The 10,338-nt window shown below is 34.1% G+C and overlaps 2 long non-coding RNA genes across 2 annotated transcripts; both read left to right on the plus strand.

Annotated features, from left to right (window-relative positions):
* The first annotated feature begins 512 nt into the window (after positions 1-512).
* On the plus strand, positions 513-2,258 carry LOC113354297. The gene is made up of 3 exons (XR_003361796.1): positions 513-1,002; positions 1,454-1,518; positions 1,983-2,258. It is a non-coding gene; the product is annotated as an uncharacterized LOC113354297 (long non-coding RNA).
* Positions 2,259-4,752: 2,494 nt separating this feature from the next.
* On the plus strand, positions 4,753-7,881 carry LOC113349961. Its single transcript, XR_003360507.1, has 6 exons — positions 4,753-5,098; positions 5,641-5,752; positions 6,509-6,596; positions 6,869-6,966; positions 7,063-7,348; positions 7,571-7,881. It is a non-coding gene; the product is annotated as an uncharacterized LOC113349961 (long non-coding RNA).
* Positions 7,882-10,338: the final 2,457 nt, after the last annotated feature.

The following is a 10,338-nucleotide window of genomic DNA, read 5'->3' on the forward strand; positions in this document are numbered from 1 at the left end:
AGAATTACTGTTTTCAATGCAATAAAACAAACAAATGTTGTTTCCAATGCAAGAAATTGTTGTTTTAGTGAAACTTAACATGTATATGGGTATACAAGTTAACAAGACCCTAGAAATCAAAGCCATCGGATCTGATCACGAAAGGTCGTTCCAGAAGTTCCCACAAGCATATTTGCATTCCAATCAACTGACTCTGAGGATTTCATGCCATATCCTAAATGAAAAGTGAAAAATATTATAACCCCAACTATATGGGTTCAACATATACAAGCCCCACAAAATGGATCATTCACTATCAACTCCATTCTTTCAAATTTTGATATTTCTAGGCTCAAAACTTTTATTTTTGGGGCCTGATTTTGAATTCTACCGAATTGCTGACGTCATCGACTTTTTAAATAAATCCAAAATTACCAAAAATAACCTCCACTATTTATAGTTATTTTATACAGTTACATAAACAGAAAAACAAATCAGATATTATTTCTTCTTCTCTTTTCAGAGCTCTGAGATTAGGTTACGATTATTCAATCATTTGTTTGATCTGTTTCATCCCGAGAAGAAGCACAATTACAGAGTTTACGTTGTTCTACATCATTTGTTTGATTCACGGGATTAAACTAGAGCTTCGTCAAACCTATTTTCTTGCAAATTTTTGATTTTGAGAAGATTTTTGCAGATCTGATAAGATGAAATCAATAATCTAGATAAGCTTTTGTTGTTTTTGTTTTTTTCCTTTTTGGTTTGTGATTTTGGTTTTTTTAACGTTCGATCTACTGATTATTTTTTTTTAATCCGTTGATACTGAGAAGAGAAAGCTTAAACAACATCGTTTTAGAAGAAGAAATACAAATCTAGATACGAATTTGTTGTTGTTTAAGCTTATTGATTTCGATTTTATGATTTTGGTTTTTTCTTATTTTTGTTTTGATTTGGAATTTGTTGATACGAAGAAGAGGAAGAAGAAACCAGATTATTTCAGAATAACAACAACAAAACTAGGTACGAAATTTGTTGTTGTTGTTTGATTTCAAATTTGTTTTTAATTTTTCAAGTTTGTTTTTGGATTATTTGCATTTCTTATTGATTTGAGAAGATATTTAGTACTAGATGAACCCCGTTTATAATTCTTGTTAGCATTTGTTGATTCTGAGAAGAAGAAGAAACAACATTGAATCTGAAGAACAACAACAAATCTAGGTATAGATATTTTATAAAATGTGTAACTTCAAGTTACACATATTGTCCTGTAGCAGGTGTAAGTGCTATTTGTTATTGCATGACTAAACTAGTTGGAATGTATTGTCCATGGAAGCTTCTTCTATTTCTAATGGTTCTAATATGTTCTCGAGAAACAATCATTCGGTTGGAATGTATTTGGAAATAATAGCAAGCCTGCGAAACCTTTTTTTTATTTCGATCTTATGATTTTGCTGATTTTCATTTCTTTTAGTTTCGAATTTGTGGATACTAAGAAGAGGAAGAAGAAACCACATTATTTCATAAGAACAAACCTAGGTACGAATTTTGTTGTTGTTTGATTTCAAGTTTTATTTTTTTGTTTTGTGTTTTTGGATTTTTTGCATGCACGATTTGAGAAGAGATTTAGTACTAGATGAATTTCGTTTATAATTGATTTTAGTATTTTTTGATACAACATTGTTTCTGAAGAAGAACATCAAATATAGGTAAAGATGTTGTTTTATAAAATGTGTAACTTGAAGTTACACATATTGTTTGTCATGTAGCATGTGTAACTATATTCAATTATAACATGTGTATCTTTAAGACACATTTTTTCTTTTGTTTTCCTTTGTTGAGTATGTTGATTGCTCATGTTATGTTTAAGTTGCTGCATAGGATATATTTCTCATGTGAAACAGGTTGAACACTAGTTAGATGCATGCGAAAATGATTATGCGTTGTTGAGTGTACTGTTCTTTTAACTTCATTAAAGCTGATTGCTCGTTGTTATTCTTCAGGTTGTCGTTAACTTTTACAGAAGGGACTTGAAGAGTGCAGCTCTTGCAAGGTTAATTGTTGTGCACATGCTTTCAAGGTATTCAAGTATGGTGTTTTAAGAATAGGAACATGCAGACTTCCAAGAAATCTACCAAGGTTTAAAGATGCAGTTGATCTTCGTTTTTGTTATACAACCATTACACGTCTTTTTAGCTAACTTTTGCATTAATTTGTTATTGCTTTTAAGAGCACGAACAAGTAATTAGATTTGTGACCCAAATTAAAATTTTTGTTCATACAAATTGTACTTGAGAATCTTCTGATTTCTATTGTTCTGAAAGAGTTAAAAATGAGAGTTGGAATGAATAAGAATGTATCTAATGATTTCATTTTGTTTTTGGTGTGTAACTTCGAGTTACACATGAAAATTGGATATGTAGATGGAAGTTACACATGCAAATTGGATATGTAGAAGCAAGTTACACATGTACATTGGAAGAAAAAAACAGACTCAGAGCTGGAACAAGCTATATGAATATGTAACTTCGAGTTACACATGATAATTTGATGTGTAGACGAACGTTACACATGCTAATTGGATGTGTAGACGCAATTTACACATGTATATTGGAAGGAAAAAAGACTCAGACCTGGAAAAATCCGAAATCAATTACACAAGCTATATGGATGTATAGATGTGAGTCACACATGAATGAAAGTTACTCGTTCTAATTACATGGAAAAGAAAACAGACACAGAGCTGGAACAAGCTATATGAATATGTAACTTCGAGTTACACATTCTAATTTGATGTGTAAACGAATGTTACACAAGCTAATTTGATGTGTAGACACAAGTTATACATGCAAATTGGATGTGTAGACTAAAGTTACACATGTTGTAACTCATCACATAACAAAAGTTATCTTACAACAACAAAATTACAGTTGCAGAAAAAGACAACCAATATATAGAACAATATTTCATTTGATTGAACAAGATCATTAATAATTAATACAAAGTTTATAGACGGATCACTCGATGTTGATATTCGTTCTTCACTTTCAAACAACTGATTAAAGTCCAATCTCACTCTCATTAGATCCACCACTACCACCGGCACCATCAATACTCTTGTAACCACCACCACCACCACTGGAAGAGTGTCATAACCAGAAATACAAGTTGATCAACATAGAGCTTCTCATATAACAACTTCGATTTGATTTCCTAGATGAAGAAGATAAAGAAAGCAAAATCAGATTACAAGCCAAATTTTAACAATAAGAAGAACATCTTTAAATTCGAAACCATAAGAACATTGTTAAATTCAAATAAACAAATATCAAACCATATACCAACATGAATCGTTATAATCAACAATTAATAAGTATAGAATATCGTTAAAATCGAAGGAAACGTACCTGATGTAACTTGAAGCTCTTTTGATAGTTACAAAAGCTCTTTTGATGTGTCACTTCTATGTGTAACTTGGAGATACACATGCTAAGTTGAAGTGTATACAAAAGTTACACATGCTATTTGGATGCGTAGACACAAGTTACACATGCAATTTGGATGTGTAGATGCAGGTTACACATGCAGATAGAAGTCAGTGGTAAGATTTTAGGTGTGTAACTGGTAATTACACAGGCTCATTTTCATGTGTAACTTGTAGCTACACAAGCAAGATACATAAGCTAACTTTTAGATACACAAGCTAGTTTGTTTATCTCCAGATGCAATAGTTGATTCAGCAAATCTATACGAGCTTAATTCTCAGTTGAAATCACTACTTAATACAGCAGAAATTTCATCAAAGTTTTTAATAAAAGCTAGGGGATTTTGCTCGATTCGTTCCATAATCGTATCTTGATCCACGAACCCTGATGAAACTAGTCTCCTTTTACTTTTCATCTTCTCAAAAAAATCAATCCAAATGTAAACTCAAATCAAAACCTAAAAATCAAATACAACAGAAATCTTATGTTTACACATCAAAATATACCTGAAATAACTGTGAATCTGAATGATTTGTTCTTCTAGTTTTTCTTCTACGAGATTGAAACAGGAAGAAGAAGAAAAAAGTTCAATCCCCGTTTAATCTGTTCAACAAATCGAACATGCAAAATCATCAACAAATCTATCAACATCTGAATGACAACATACCTGGTCTTCTATTTTTTTCGTCTTGAAGATGAATTGATTCGATCGGTTTTAATATCTTTTTCGTTTTTTTTATTTTGGTTTCTCAGGTGACGAGATCTACTTTCTCTTTCTGAAACTAAAAATAATGTGGTATGTGTGAGGAAAAGCTAAATTAGATAGTTATATACCGAAGGTCAGTCTAGTCATTTCAATTTCTAATTTAATTCGGGGCCTAAATTTAAACTTCTTTTAATTAAGGGCCTCATATTATGGGTAACCCATGAGTGGGGCCTTAGCCAAATTTTCCCAAATGAAAATGGTGGGTGTAAGATAAAGTTGTCAATCCATTAATGTTAGATAGTTGTTATCAAATGGTTTTCTCGAATGAGTATCTGTGATTTAAATGAGAGGTATTAATTATTGTTATATATTGTTTGTTTACTTTGCATCTTGTTATTCTTTAGTTAAATTTTTAATGTACGATCAAGAATACATGGCACAGTTAGGATTACTTTGCCTATGTAAAGAACGATCGGGATTTGTTTTTGGTAAAGATAAATCAATGGTTGTGGTTGCCCAGACCAAACCCTTTTCATGTACGTGTGCGTTAGCTTTTATGGGGAGGAATGAGCAACCGTGGGCGCCCAATCGTTCTCTCTCCCCATCCCAGACCCAAATTCTTCCACACTCAAATTCACAAAACCTGTCGTGTGGAGTTTGGTAACGAATTATATTTAGGTCCAGAGGAACCCAATCGACTGATTTTAGTCTGAAGTGAAAAAGGGATAATTAGGGGTTTCTGAAGTGAAAGAGGGATAATTAGGGGTTTCGAAAAATTCTTATATTCGATCATCATCTTCTTCTTTGGCTGCAATCAGTGCATGTTCTGCATCTCCTTCATTTTCGTGGGTTCACTTAAGATCCGTTCTTTTTTTTTTGTTGCTCTCCTGCCTACTCTTCATCTACTTCCATACCAGTTTTCAGATCGGTAAGTTTATAAGTTAATAATTATCTGTATTGTTGTTCTTCTCAGTGACTATCAATTGATTTGACTTCAAGATTTTCTTTAGTTTATAATTTTCAACTCTGTCCTGTTAAAAAAACTCTTTTTATGTAACTCAGTGATGGGTATTGCAATTTTATGTTGATTTTATTTTTTGTAATCTTAAGTATCACTAGAAACTTGGTTAGGTTTCGAAAATATGGGTGTCAGGTTTAGCATGTTTATTTTTTAGTAGATTAATATGCTTCTTTTGCATCGTTCTGGTACACATTTGTTTGATTGATTGCGGTAACGGCACGGGCATTATAACGAATCATTGCTGAACCTTACTATTTGTTGGGAATTCACCTAATGGTTGTTTAGTGAAAAATTAGAATTGCTTTTTCTAAGCGGGCTTTATTAAGGGTGCAGAGGTGTGGGCTTTTATATATTATTTCATTTCTTTGTTGAATCTTAATGTTAAATATAATAAACTCGGTTGTTTATTGATGTTCAATTTTAATCAATCTGGAGTGATGTTTTTCTAGGTTGCAAGTGTGTATGACCAAGATGCACATTATGGACGCAAATTTGGTGTTCCCAGTGCCCACGTCTCATGTGAATTATCACATCTCTGCATGGAACACATTTACCTAAGAGGTATTTTTGTGGATTCTTATATTTTGTGCTTATGAAGTTTTATGGATAATAGTATCTTTCTATATTTTTTGGTGGGTAATTTTTCATCAGTCAATTGACACAAGTGCTGCCTATTTGAAACAATGATTTCATTTGACTGCGTTGTGTGTTGAAGTACAAGGGTTGTTTTACTTTCTGATTCTATAGTTTGTTGGTTCCTTCCTTTCTTATCTTCTATAAAATAGAGAATGATCGGTGTCAGAATGCATATGTACCTTTAAGAATCCACAGGGAGACAACACTCCAATTCTTTTTCAATCCGTAATCTTTTTTAAAGTCTTCTCTGTTTGATGTCTTTCTAGCTAGAGTTTCAATTGATCATTATAGACTTTTCACCACCGACAATTAGGCTTTGCATCAGAAATGTACATAGCACAAATGAACGCTTTTATCAAAAATCAAAAATGTATTTAACACGAATATCCTACTGACTACTGTACACATGATACCTGGTCGACAACTTGGAACATGTGTCGAGCTATTGTATATAGTCTTGCTGTGTCAGGTTGGTTAATTTGTACGCGCCAAATATAAGTTTGGTTTCTTTTGCTCATGTCAGTTAGCATTTTTCATGGACTGGTTTTAAATATATCATTTGCAGCCTATGATATTTGGTTAGGGGATGACTGGCGATAGTAAGTGGCAATGCTGCCAATAGTTCCCTAGGATGGTCTCAGATGGATATATTTTTGATTGATTATTGTTTATTTTGTATAGATTCGTGCATTTTTTCCACAAAATTATCGCTTGCAAGTAATGGCAATGGCAAGGAGACGTCAAAGATAGCTTATCTAGAAATAATTTTGTAAGTTGCATATCAACCAGTCATGCACTTTTTTAGTATTGTTAAGGTAAATCGGCGTGTAAGTTGTATCACATGGTCCTTAATAAAAAATCAGTCGGCTTTACTTTCTCAAATTTATAGTTCATTCACGTTGTAGTGATGCCTTGGACAATGATACACCTTTTATGTGTACATGTGTAGAACGATCTGCTTTTAATGTTTTGTTGTATTTGTTCTCCTTATCACCGTTGCTTCACTAAATATCTTTTTATTGCTTACTGATCATTTGCTAGAACTTTTGTTGATGTTGATTCCTTGGAAGAGGTATTGGTCATCCACCAGCCAGTAATTGTATTTGTGTTATATGGATACGTGATGTGATACGTGTTAGGTAAGTCATCGCTGCCTTTGTTTACCTTTTTAAATGAATGGGAAGAAAATCTAGATCATTTTTTTTTTCAATTGGGATCTTACTGTGATTGTGCAGGAAGAGGAAAATGATTGTGGCTCAGAAAATTCAAAGTTTCCTATGGGTATGGAAGAGCTATGAAGCACTCTTGGAGGAAAACTGGGGCATGATGCCTGGAAATGAAATCCTGCCACTGCAACGACAAGGACCCGAAGTCGTCATTGAAAATAGTGGATTCGAATTAACAAAACCCGATGAGAATGATACCAACATGTCTGATCACGGACTGAATGCAGGAAGTGGACCGATGTAACTGTCATATCAAATTAATGAACATCTCCCCGCTACAGTTCTTGCAACTACAGTATGTACTTATATGCAGTTTCCATACTCTCTTAAATGTTTTCTTCCCTTATATCTTCTACTCAATTTTTGATTACAGTAAATAAATTAAGAACGCTGATCTAAATGTTGCAAAATACCTTATATTACGTTCCAGAGGATGCTGGAGATGTAAGATTTATAATCTTTAATGATCTTTTCTTTCATATTCAACTTATCTACACTACCGGCTGCTGTGATCCAGGTGTAAGTCTTACAGTAGCAGAAAAATCAAGAAATGTAATTTTCCCCAACTCTAAGGATATAACAGAGTCGGGAGAAGAAGACAAGGTACATGACCTGCGAGAGAGATGACCTATGGAAAGATGATGGTTTGTGTATCAGGACATCTATGGAGGATATGAGGGTACAAAATTTTGTAAGTATCGTATTCTGTTGGCTCAAGCAATAAGCCATCTAATTTATGTTTCTTACCCGGGTTCCATGAACCATCAGTTGCGATCCAAGTAACATGTGTATATCGCATTTGGTACGTAATAAAATATGAGGTTTCAAGTCAATTTCAGAATACTTCGCTCACCTTTAATGGCCTCTTTTTCCATATTTTGGATTTCAAGGACCTGGGGTTCTAGAATAATTTTGACTAAACATATTTTGTAATTGGTTTCATATGTTTGGATATAACTGACATATCAAATTAATGAACATCTCCCCGTTACAGTTGTTGCAACTATGTACTTATATCCAGTATCCATACTCTATTTAAATGTTTTATTCCCTTATATGATCTACTCAATTTTGGTAATTTTGGTTACAGTAAACTCTTTTATTTTAATTTCTGCCAAGGAAATGGGAGACTACTGTTTCATTAAGACTATCGTTAAAGAGTGATTAGTTTTTGCTTCTTAAATTATTTTAATTTTGTGAAATTGATTGGGTTTATACGACAATTTGAGCTCTTTTAAAATTATTGTGCATGGTATTATTTTTTTGTTGAATATTTTTGGACGGAGTATGTAAAACTAAGGTTTCGAATGGTGTAAAATAATAAATTACGGTGCTACTTCATAATTGCTTCGGCCCTGTGTGACAATATATGCCCGTGCCGTAACGGCACGGGTTAAGCCCTAGTGCTCACAACAAGAGATACTACGTGGAATTCCAAGTGGTTACGGTTACTTGAGTAAATATGCATCGTGCAACTTTTCTAATGTAAGCCATCTGACTTAACTAATGGAAATTCTGTATTCTATTTTGCTATCTTATCAACCAAAGATAATTCATGCACGTAGTAAATGCTCATGTCTTTTTAGGAATATGTTGATAAAAAATTGAATCATCTAAATAATTATCTCATGTTGAAAAGTGGAAAGTCAATATACCGTGTGGTGCAAGAGCTAAGGAATATTTTTGCTGACTCGTTTAATAAAGTAATTGTTTGCACCATGTAGTTTGCATATAGGTCCAAGTGGCCCAGCCCAATAATTCTCAATAATTCTACCAGCATTGGGCCATTGGGTAAAACATATGGAAGGATGATTATAACTCAGTCAACAATTATCCATCTACAACAAAACACTAAGTACATATTCAAACCCGGAGGTTAAAGATCCCTAAAAAAAGGAGAATAAGTTATGGATAAGACCAGGTACATATTCAAACCTGGAAGTTGCAGATCCTCAGATAAAGAAGAATCAGTTACTAAGAAGACCAGATATAACCTGAGAGCAACGGATCCTCGGAAAAAAGGAGGAATCAGTTACTAACATGATTAGGTAGGAAGCTACAGATCCTAAAAACAAGGAAAATTGGTTTAGACCAGGTGAACCTGGAAAGCATTTGGTCCAGATACATAGTCAAAATGTATCTAGACAGAAACTGGACTGGATACAACTCCTCCATAACCTATAAATTGAGGTAAAATTCCAATTGAAAAGGTACACATTTATAATCCTTTTCTCTCCATAAAAACCTTCTTAGAGCTATTACTCATTGAGGCATCGGAGTGTCTTTGCTGGAACCCCACACCACCCTCTTCATTCATCAACAATTCTAAGAGAGCCAAAGTCATAAGAGAGTTGAGATAAAATCTATTCATCGTCAAGAACGCATCTTGAGGAATATCGTGAATCATATGACGGTCAACAATTTATTCATCGGGTATAAATATTAATTCACCTAACGGTTAATATTATATCTTCCAATACAAATCTCGATGAATGTTGTGGGAGCATATTTTCTACAACATCTTTTGGCGCCCACCGCGGGCAGAAAAGGAATATTCAGAAATACATATAAAGACACATTGTTACATCACAAGCAAGTTAGGGATATGTGAACGACAATGCCAATGCGAGAATGTGACAAACTCGGAGCGATGTTGATCACCCATTTCGGTAAGAAGTTAAAACCTTACCTACAACAACATCATCAGGATGTCCCTCTACAAAAACTTATCCCCATGAAGGTAAGTAGAAGAAATCGATGGGTACGTATTGTAACTCTTCCGTTAGGTGAAGGTAACAATCTGAACAATCCCCAAGAGATTTAGATCAGCATCAAACAAACATGTTAAACTCGGATCCAAACTCCCTTGTCAATAGAGGCTTTCGTGTAGCCCCACGTATTATGCAAGTGTATCGGATGGAGTAACACCCGTAGATCTGAGTTTTCGTGAAATATTACAATAGTTAGATAAGGAAAACAGACTATTGAAGGCCTCACTGGATAAGAGACCGCAAACGAGTAATAAAAGTATTATTCTACACCAGCGTGCATGATCTTCACATGAGGGTTGGCGAGCGCGACGGGTATGAAGTGATCACGATATGACACATGAATCATCAGAAAGGAAAGCTCCTAAAGCAAGTAATGTATCAAAGAAAAGTGATCGATACAAAAGGCATCACGCCGTCGTAGAATCTAAACGACAATCGTTATCTAGCCATTGGCTGAACAACAGTTGTACCAGCGAGAGACATACCTTGGCGAGCAGAGTCGAGGGGAATACCT

This window comes from Papaver somniferum, chromosome 2 (genome assembly GCF_003573695.1).
Source record: "Papaver somniferum cultivar HN1 chromosome 2, ASM357369v1, whole genome shotgun sequence".
In the NCBI taxonomy this organism is placed as follows: Eukaryota; Viridiplantae; Streptophyta; class Magnoliopsida; order Ranunculales; family Papaveraceae; genus Papaver; species Papaver somniferum.